This window comes from Macaca mulatta, chromosome 13 (assembly GCF_049350105.2).
Source record: "Macaca mulatta isolate MMU2019108-1 chromosome 13, T2T-MMU8v2.0, whole genome shotgun sequence".
Lineage (NCBI taxonomy): Eukaryota > Metazoa > Chordata > Mammalia > Primates > Cercopithecidae > Macaca > Macaca mulatta.
In genome coordinates this window covers 54,999,828-55,010,260 of record NC_133418.1, presented here as the reverse complement: position 1 = coordinate 55,010,260, position 10,433 = coordinate 54,999,828, and the positions used below count along the sequence as shown (strand labels likewise).

Here is a 10,433-nt window from a genome sequence, read left to right as displayed (position 1 = left end):
TATAGACTCAACGGATTCATTCTGCAAGCATTCACTACGTGGTGGAATCGGTGCTGGGCATGGGTGCTAAGACGACCTAGCCCTAGTTGGTGGCTTCAAGAGGCTGTGTCCAGCAGGGGAAGCAGATATAAAAACACAACACTATTACAAGGGATGAGCGCCGCGCCAAGTCGAACCTGGGAGCTACGGACAGTGTCTAAACCTCAGTCACTCACAGGAGTATAGAGAAAGATCCGGAGCTGCTCCTAACTCCTACTCCAAAGCTTTCCCGGCCTGCTGGGCGCACAGGGAAGAGGGAAGTGCTGGAAACTTTTGGGAATGTGTTTTCCTGTAAAAGAGGGAAATGAAAAGTACCCTTCAGATTTCACTTTCTACTTTTCCGGCCACGGGCTCAGCACTAGCCTGCCGTTGGGAGAGAAACGGTTTTCCGGGGTTGGGGGAAGCGTGGATTCGAGGCGGGACTGCGGCTCCGCGCGGAGATGGGCGCGGCAGGCGCAGGGAGGAACTGGCGAGGTGGCCCGGGCTCGGCCCTCCGAGGGTGTGGAGCGCCCAGGACACGGGGACCCCGAGAATCCAACTGCTCCCACCCTGCGGGACCAGGAGCGGGGCTGGCGGTACTGGCGGCACTATCCAATCCGGGCAGGGGGCGAGGCCGGGGGATCCGGCCGGCCTGGGGCGCGGGCACGTGTGGAGGGCGGACCCGCCGAGGGTCGAGGCCCGCCCCTCAGAGAGCGCCTGGCGCTGCTGTCCCGGCCCGGGGCCCCAGGTGCGCTTTGCCTAGAGAGGGATTTTCCGGTCTCGTGGGCAGAGGAAAAACCAGGAACTCGGGCTCAGTCTCCACCCCAAAGCGGGGCGGATCCGTCCCGGATAAGACCAGCCGTCTGGCCCTCAGCAGGGTGTGACCTCCGCAGCCGCAGAGGAGGAGCGCAGCCCGGCCTCGGTATGAGGGGTAAAGGGGCTCCGGGCCGGGGGTCCTGGGCTCGGGGAACGGGGAATATGGCCCGGTCTCGCGGGGATGCCCGGCTCCGCGCTGCGCCCTAGAGTGGGTGCTCGGCGCCGGCTTGCGGGCAAGCCCGGGCGGCCACAGGGTGGAAGGGGCCAGCGGGCCCGGGACTCGCTCCGGGTGGGCGAGAGGGAGGCGAGTGCGGCGCCTAACCACTGGCACCATCCAGACATCCAGGGCCGCTTACACAGCTCAGGACGCGGATCAGAGACCACGGCAGCTATTTATTCAGTCCGTGTGCTGGACTCCGGCATCAAAAAGAAAGGACCGAGATAATCTTGACCGTAGCTAACTGCGCCTAACACCTCTTACAGTTTACTTTTTGATTCTTTCTTTACTCCATTTAAGAAACTTATTCCTTTCTCCTAGATCCTTACCATTGTCTTACCTTCTTGTGTGTCTAATGCCCTCGGCACAGTGCCCGGCACATCGGAGTCTGATCATTATAGGGTCCATGACTTGAGTTGGCTGGTGGCGCAGTCTCACCAGTTTGTCATGACTTTGACCAGCTGGAGACTTTGGGGCCAAAGAGGATTGCTTCTCAACAATTTGCCGGCAGAAGTGCCCCCCGGGTCAATGCAAGTCTTCTGAGCTGATAGAGCAGAGTGGGTCCTGCATAACTCGTGCTTTTCATGGAACTCGGCATCTGCTCTCTCCTGCTGACAGTGGGAAGGATAGATAGGGTGGCCCTCTCCAAGTTATCCATTCTCCTGCCCACCAGTCCATGACACCCCACCACCCCTTTCCATTCCCTACTGTTTGCCCTTTAATTTTTTGTTTTGTTTTGAGACGCAGTGTCACTTCTGAAGCCCAGGCTGGAGTGCAGTGCCTGGATACAGCTCACGCTGTCTCCCAGGCTCAGGTGTTTCACCCACCTCAACCTCCTGAGTAGCTGAGACTACACGTGCATGCCACCACGTGCCTATAGTCCCAGCTACTCAGGAGGTAACTGGTAACTATTGATAATCAAACCCCAGATTTTTTTTTTTTTTTTTTTTTTTTTTTTTTTTTTTTGAGATGGAGTCTTGCTCTGTCGCCCAGGCTGGAGTGCAGTGGCTCGATCTCGGCTCACTGCAAGTTCTGCCTTCCGGGTTCACGCCATTCTCCTGCCTCAGCTTCGCGAGTAGCTGGGACTACAGGCACCCGACACTGTGCCCGGCTATTTTTTTGTATTTTTAGTACAGACGGGGTTTTGCCATGTTGGTCAGGCTGGTCTTGAATTCCTGACCTCAGGTGATCCACCTGCCTCAGCCTCCCAAAGTGCTGGGACTACAGGCATGAACCACCATGCCCAGCATCCAAACCCTAGGTTTTTCGTTGCCAGGGAATTCTCAGACACAGATGGAAGAGCAAGTAGGAGAGGAAGTGGACAGGAATAAGAAAATGGATAACCCCAGTGACCCAAGAACTGCTGACTCCCCAGAGCCCTATCAGGCCAAGGCCATCCTCATTCAGCTCATGTCAGATTTCTGTTGATTGAGGATATAGACGCAAGTACACCCCTGCCCCCACTCACACGTAGACAGGCACAGGCACAGGCACACAGCTACTGGATCAAGGGCTTCTATGAATTTCCCTCCTGGATGTTCTTGCATTTGGTTAGGGATCATTTTTCTCTGCAAGCAATTTAGAGGGTAACCCGCACAGTCAAGCCGTGTACCACTCCAGGCCTTAGTGTTTAAAGGGTGAGTCTCCTGGTCATCCCCAGGCTTATGTCCAGTGGCATGTTTCTTTGTTTATGTCCAGCCACTCTTTTGTTTTCCTGAGCTCACTTATTATCTGATTGTAGACTAAGCCTGCTTTTCTCCGAGGGAGATCAAGATGAGTGGCAGGCACTGGGGATGGTGGGCAGTGTGCCAGGGAGTACCTGAAGTTCCAGAATAAACAAGCAGTGGGGAGGCCTGGACAACATAGCAAGACCCCATCTCTACAAAAAGTTTAAAAATTAGCTGGGCATGGTAACGCCCACCTGTAGTCCCATCTACTTGGGAGGCTGGAGAGGGAGAGTCGCTTAAGCCCAGGAGTTCAAGGCCACAGTGAGTTATGATCACACCACTGCACTCCAGCCTGGGTGATAAACAAACAAGCAAGCAAACAAACAAAAGCAAGAGGAGGAGATTTTCTTTGAGTGTCATTTTTACACAAATATTTCAGATTAAAAACACTTTTTATACTAAAACAATCACAGATATATTTTGAAGTAGAATCCAAAAATTATATACCTTTTAAATCTAAAACAAGAAACCTGGAAAACATTTTGCTTGGGATTTGGGCTGCGATTTGGTCCAAACCTAGCCCTTGAGGGTTTGTTTTCACTGCAATTAGGGCTACGTATGGAGGCAGTTCGATAGACACTGCAGTGTCCTCCCTGGAGCAACTTTTAATAACACTCATCTTAGACTGTCTTATCTAATCTTCACTTCAACCTGCAGTGGGGTTATTAACATTGGTTTACAGCTGAGGATCCTAAGGTTCCATATCATCATCCTTGGTCAAGTTCAGACCATTTGTGAACTAAAGCTTAAATCCAGCTGCCAGGATACAAAAGCCTGTTCTCTTTTTTTTTTTTTTTGAGACGGAGTCTGGCTCTGTGGCCCAGGCTGGAGTGCAGTGGCCGGATCTCAGCTCACCGCAAGCTCCGCCTCCCAGGTTTACGCCATTCTCCTGCCTCAGTCTCCTGAGTAACTGGGACTACAGGCGCCTGCTACCTCGCCCAGCTAGTTTTTTGTATTTTTTTAGTAGAGACGGGGTTTCACCGTGTTAGCCAGGCTGGTCTCGATTTCCTGACCTCGTGATCCGCCCGACTCGGCCTCCCAAAGTGCTGGGATTACAGGCTTGAGCCACCGCGCCCGGCCCAAAAGCCTGTTCTCTTATCCTCTCCGCCCTACCATAACTCCATCAGTGCTTGGTTCATAGTAATTTGGAGTTGTGGCTTCGTAGGTTGTTAACTAAATCTTGAACAAATGTTTTTCTTTTTCTTATTTTCTTCTTGTCAAGCTGATGTGAAATGGGGTTGGATGAACTAGAACTGTTTCAGCTGGAAAGGGAGTGCACCTGTTGTCCCAGCTACTTGGGAGCCTGAGGTAGGACGATCCCTTGAGCCCAGGAGTTTGAGACTGCAGTGAGCTATGATTGCGCCACTGCACTCCAGCCTGGGTGACAGAGTGAGATCCTGTCTCTAAATAAAAAGAAAAAAAAGAGAGAGAAGTTTGCAGTGAGTGTGGGGGGTGCATGCTAGCCAGCAGCCCTAAATGCCAGAGGTGTTTGACGTGTGGACAAGGGAATAAACTCGCTCTTCGAGGTGTTTGGCAGAGCTGGGTGATAGGCTCTGGTTGAATCTGAGGAAGTGGCTTTTAAAACCCACAGACTGGGCAGCCTTGATGTTGGCGAGAGCTCTCTCACTAGAGGTGTTTAGGCAGAGGTCCACAGCCCTTTTCTGATGGAGCTGGAAAGGGTTAGCAGGTTAAGCTCAGGTAACTTCTAAAGCTATAGTTCCCAAACTTCAGGGTGCATCAAAATCACCCAGGAAGCTTATACAACATGCAGATTCTGCTTATTTAAGCAGCTCCCTGGATGACTGTGATTCGGGCCTCACTTTGAGAAACTATGCTTTTTTTTTTTTTTTTTTTAATGTTTTGAGACAGAGGCTCTCCTTGTCACCCAGGCTGGAGTGCAATGGCGCCATCTCAGCTCACTGCAAACTTTGCCTCCCAGGTTCAGGCGATTCTCCTGCCTCAGCCTCCTGAGTACCTGGGACTACAGGCGCCCACCACCACACCCAGCTAATTTTTGTGTTTTTAGTAGAGGTGGGGTTTCACCATGTTGCCAAGGCTGGTCTCGAACTCCTGACTTCAGACAATCTGCTCGCCTCAGCCTCCCAAAGTTCTGGGATTGCAGGTGTAAGCCACCATGCCCGACAGAGAAACTATGTTTTAGAAACACTTATATGAATATGTGTATACTTCATAAATTGAATAAAGCACTAATAAAAACATATCACCTTTCCAAGGAAACTTAGATTTTGGTCATTATGTATAAACTCTAGGTAATGTGGTAAATGCTAAAAGCTTCCTTCTCAAGGATAGTTCTTTTGTTTGTTTGTTTGTTTGTTTTTGAGGCAGAGTCTTGCTCTGTCACCCACTGCTCACTGCAACCTCTGCCTCACAGGTTCAAGTGATTCTCCTGCCTCAGCCTCCCAAGTAGCTGGGAATACAGGCTCACGCCACCATGCCAGGCTAATTTTTGTGTTTTTAGTGGAGACGGGGTTTCACCATGTTTGCCAGGGTGGAAACCCCTGACCTCGTGATCCGCCTGCCTCAGCCTCCCAAAGTGCAGGCAACTCTTCCACCGTAGCCTCCCAGGTGGCTGGAACTATAGGCATGCACTGCCACGCCCAGCTAATGTTTTGTATTTTTTGTAGAGACAGAGTTTCACCACATTTCCCAGGCTGGTTTCAAACTCCTGGAGTCAAGCCATCTGTCTGCTTCAGCCTCCCAAAGTTCTGGGATGACAAGCATGAGCCACGGCACCTGGCCTAGCTCTGTTTTTAAATGGTCTGATTGATTCCAGGGTGTCTTTTGCTGCAGAAGCAGAGACAGGAGGTAGATGGAATAAATCAGGGCCCGTAAACTAGGTAGACCTTCTGGGGCAGGAGCCTTTGTCAGAGAAATTTCTTCTGGTGATATCAATGGCCATGCGCACTGAGGGGCCTGACCTTGACTTTGGAGCCTGGAACCCTATCTTCAGCCAGACTGTGTCTTAGTCTGTGAAAGATCTGCCTGTCTCTGCTGGAGACATTGATAGCTAATGTTCACCAAGTGTCTTCTATGATCCTGACCCTGTGCCAGACATCTGGTATGATATTTCACTAAATTTTCACCCATAGTAGGTGGGTACTAGTATTATCATTGCCAATGTAAGATGAGGAAACAGAGGCACAAAGGGGTTGAGTAATTTGCTCAAAGTTGCACACTGACGAGCGGCATAGCCAGGATTTGAACTTGTCAGTATGACTATATCCTATGCTTTACCACTCTGTCTAATGGGTTAAAAGTGGGGGAATCAGGCCAGGTGCAGTGGCTCATGCTTGTAATCCCAGGCTGAAATAGGTGGATTGCCTGAGCTCAGGGGTTCGAGACCAGCCTGGGCGAAACCATTTCTCTATCAAAAATATAAAACAATTGGCCAAGCATGGTGGCATGCGACTATAGTCCCAGCTACTGGGAGACTGAGGTGGGAGGTTACTTGGACCTTGGAGGCAGAGGTTGCAGTGAGCCAAGATCATGCCACTGAACTCCAACCTAGATGACAGAATGAGACCCTGTCTCAAAAAATAAATAAATAAATAAATAAAAAGGGAAATCAGCTGAAAAAGACAGGGCTGGGAGATTAAGCCATGGGGCTGAATTCTTTCAGAGGGGAAGGAGAGTCTAAGTCCAAACCACTTGTCCAAGATGAACTTGATATTGATCTAGGTCATTCTGAGTATCCAGGGGGTCCAGGTGAGGAGTGGGGAGCAGAGGCTGAAGCAGGACAATGTGCTGCATCATGACTCTGGTGGCCCATCCTCGTGGGAGCAAGACTTAGGGCAGCATCTGAAGGGAGGGGAGACAGCTCAGAACCTTGGGGTAGAGTCTTCGAGAGCTAGGCAGGAGGTCAGTGGCCTCTGCCAAATGGGCAAAGGTGCATTTCTTTATATATAAGTGACGGGCACTAGAGATTCAAGAATGAAACACATTGACTTAGGGGGATAAGTAAGTCAATGATTCAAAAGTCATAGGACTGTATGATTAGTATAATAATTTGACAGATATGTGCAGACTGCCATGGAGTAACAGAAGAGGTACACCTAACTGTATCATTAGTGGTCAGAGAAGGCTTCCTGGAGGAGGAAGCTTTATATTGAGCCAGGGCTAGAGAAGAAGGGCTTATGCACAGTCATGGAGATGAGAAAGCTAGGCCAAAGCACACTGAAGGAATGGCATGTCTGTTATGGCAGGCAAGTCCCAGAGGTGGAGATGGAGGTCCCTTAGAAACTAAATCCATTCTGTAGGTGTATGGGAGACAGGCCAGATGAGTATTGAGGGATAGGTCTTAGAGGGTCCAAGGATCCCATGTAAGGAACTGCTGGCCTGGGATATAAATCCCTACTTCCCTTTGCATCTGCCCCAGTGCCTGGTAAAGTTATGTAATAAATGTTTTCAGATAAAATGAAAGTGCTGGGTAACAGGAAGGAAACCAAGGCAGAGATTTAGCCTTGGAGAAACATGGCTCCTTGCTTCCCTGCTTAGCCTGTCCAGACCTCCAATGTTCATCTTAGACACGGTCTCCTTCCCTGATATAATCTGGGTCAGGGGCCTCTCCTACACACTCCTGACTCTGTGATTTCCCCAGCATGGGAATGTTCACACCTTACTATGTCTGATCACATACCTGCCTCCTCTCTTCAGCTTTGAGCTCCACTGAGGGCAAGGACCAGCAGCCCCCTCTGGCTAGCACAGTGCTGCTGAGCACATACTCGGGCCTTGCTACAAGTGTGCAGTGTGAATGGACAGTTTCCCATGGCCTAGAAAATCTAGTCCACCCTCTAGTCCTGGCCTGCCACAAAAATGATCCAGTTTTGAAAATTACTTTTGTAGCTCTTGCTCCCTTCATGGTGTCCTTAAACTCCCACTCAACTCCAAACTAACTACTCTTTTCCAAATAAGTCTCAATGTTCATAATCATAGCGGGAGATTTGCTTTTACTGTTTTCTCTGCCTGGAAAATTCTTTCCCTATTGAAATCGCATTATTGTTCAAAGCCTAAGTCACATGAGAGCTCTTTGAATTTCTTAGGGGTACATTGTCCATCTTCCTCTACCCTGCAATTCGTAATAGTTCTCACATGCCGCTTTGTCCTTAGACTAGTTATATACCTGTTCTGTTTCTCTTGGGAGAAGCAAGATCCTTGGGATCCTTGGGAGGGCAAGATCATGTCCCCCTCCATCTTTCTCCTGCCATACCTCGCACATGATAGGGGCAAAATAAATTTTAAGTAAGGACTGTGAGTGCCTGCACACATAGCGAGTGGCGGTTTTGGAACTGGGGACTGAAAACCACTTGTGTAAGAAACAGGGCCCGGACTGATTCTTATGAGGAGAATGCCAGGGTTGCTTATTTAAACTTGATTAAATGAAGTCTCTGGGGCCCACCCAAGATCTCCAGGGTCCTCACCAAAAATCTGTATTTTAACTGCTCCCCACATGACTTTTGTGTACTTTTGAATTTGAGAACTTTCCTCATATAACAAGCTAGACAGATGCTATACAATCTATATTAAGTAGAATTGTTTTGAAGCCATAGCTCCAGACATCGTGTCCTGACAACATCCAGGGCCAGGAGAAAGGGGGAATTTGGCTGGCTGACTCTGTCTTTTTAGCCTGGAGGAACTTCAAAGCATCTTAGCAGGTTTATCCTTATTTCTTTTTGGTCAGAAGTGGGTCACATGGCCACTCCTAACCCATTCATGGCTGTTCAAATGGGGTTGCCTTGGACCACTTATTATCTCCTGCTGGGGCTAGCCCCACCTTCCTGGTTTACCAAACCCACTCTCTAAACAGAAAGAAGGTGCTCCTAAGGAAGAAGGAAAGTGTAATGGAGGTTGAAATTATTGCTGATTTTTGCAAAAAAGTCTGTGCATTGCAGGAACTGCTACTGTCCCAATTTTATGCCAAAATAAACCAGCTCTCATAGGTGGGGTTAAATCTGGAGGGCAGAATAGGGACTGGAACTTGGTTCTAGTTCTGGATTCTAAACCTGAATGATCTTCATTGACAGCCTATGCCAGCACCCATCTGTGGGAAGATAATTTAATTTGGAGTTTCACAGATATCATAGAATACCAGATCTGGCCTACCAGGAGTAATGCATGTTTGCAGTGGATGGTTTTGAGAACTCTGCTGTTTAAATAATCTTTGGCAAACACAATATTTCCTAAGTCATGTTTATGCAAGTGTTTTAAAAGTATTATAATGGCCGGGCGTGGTGGCTCACGCCTGTAATCCCAGCACTTTGGGAGGCTGAGACGGGTAGATCACGAGGTCAGGAGATCGAGACCATCCTGGCTAACACGGTGAAACCCCGTCGCTACTAAAAAATACAAAAAAAAAATTAGCCGAGCGAGGTGGCAGGCGCCTGTAGTCCCAGCTACTTGGGAGGCTGAGGCAGGAGAATGGTGTGAACCCGGGAGGTGGAGCTTGCAGTGAAGCCGAGATTGCGCCACTGTACTCCAGCCTGGGCAACAGAGCAAGACTCTATCTCAAAGAAAAAAAAAAAAAGGGTATTATAACATCCCCCATTAACATAACTTATATCTGTTCCCATTTCCTCATACTTGATGTAAAGTCATGACTGGCAATCTATACTTATGAAATGCTCACGGGGTGGTTTGGGGACCTTTTAGACATCAATAGTTTGAGTCTAGAATTATTACTATAAAACCAGGGTTCTCAAACCTCAGAATGTATCAGAATCACTTGGCGGGATTCTTGCACTTGACAAAGATTATTTATTTATTTTTAGTTTTTAGAGATGATGGTCTTGGTATGTTACCCAGACTGGCCTCAAACTCCTGGGCTCAGGGATTCTCCCACCTCAGCCTCCCAATAGCTGAGATTACAGGCACAAGCTATCATGCATGGCCTGGAGGCTTCTTAAAACCCAAACTGCTGGATCCCATCCCCAGAGTTTAGGATTCTGTAGATCTAGGGTTGGGCCTAAGAATTGCACTTTGAACAAGGTCCCAGGTGATGGTCATGCTGTTGGTCTGGAAACCACACTTTTAGAACAAATGATACTGATCTGGGTTCATTGAAAAGATGACATAATAGGATTTTATCATGCCTGCCACACACATCCTATCCTTTCCAGGTTCTTTTGTGCTCCCACCTAAGGCTGTCCCCGGCCTTCCCCTCTGGCTGTGTTTTGCATAGAGGGATTCACCTAGCCTTCTGTATTTTGGTGACTCTAGGCTGGGCTTGTTCCAAAAGAAGTGAGAAGGTGGAGTGAGGTCAATGCATCTTCCCTCCAGGCCTGGTTAATTGTATACTGATGGTGGCTCTAAATGTTGGTCTTGAAATTTTGGTTTCACTTTAAAAGGAATGAAATTCTAATACATGGTACAACATGGACAAACCTTGAAAACATTATGCTAAGTGAAATAATCCAGACACAGAAGGATAATGTTATATGATTCCACTTATATGAGGTACCTACCATAGTCAAACTCATAGAGACAGATAGTGGAATAGAGGTTATTACCAAGGGCTGAGGTGAGGGGGTTACTGTTTCACATGTTCAGAGTTTCTGTTTGGAACGATGGAAGAGTTCTAGGAATGGATGGTGATGATTGTTGCAAGACATTGTGAATGTACTTAATGCCACTGAATTGTA

General features: G+C 48.5%; 1 protein-coding gene across 2 annotated transcripts in view; it reads left to right on the top strand.

The window, feature by feature from the left end:
- Positions 1-871: 871 nt before the first annotated feature.
- ANXA4 (annexin A4) overlaps positions 872-10,433 on the top strand; it is a 79,639-nt gene continuing 70,077 nt past the window's right edge. Inside the window, 1 exon segment of one of the 2 annotated variants that reach the window (NM_001266953.1) lies at positions 872-940. The gene's annotated coding sequence lies outside the window, so the exon portion shown is untranslated. 2 annotated transcript variants of the gene reach the window in all.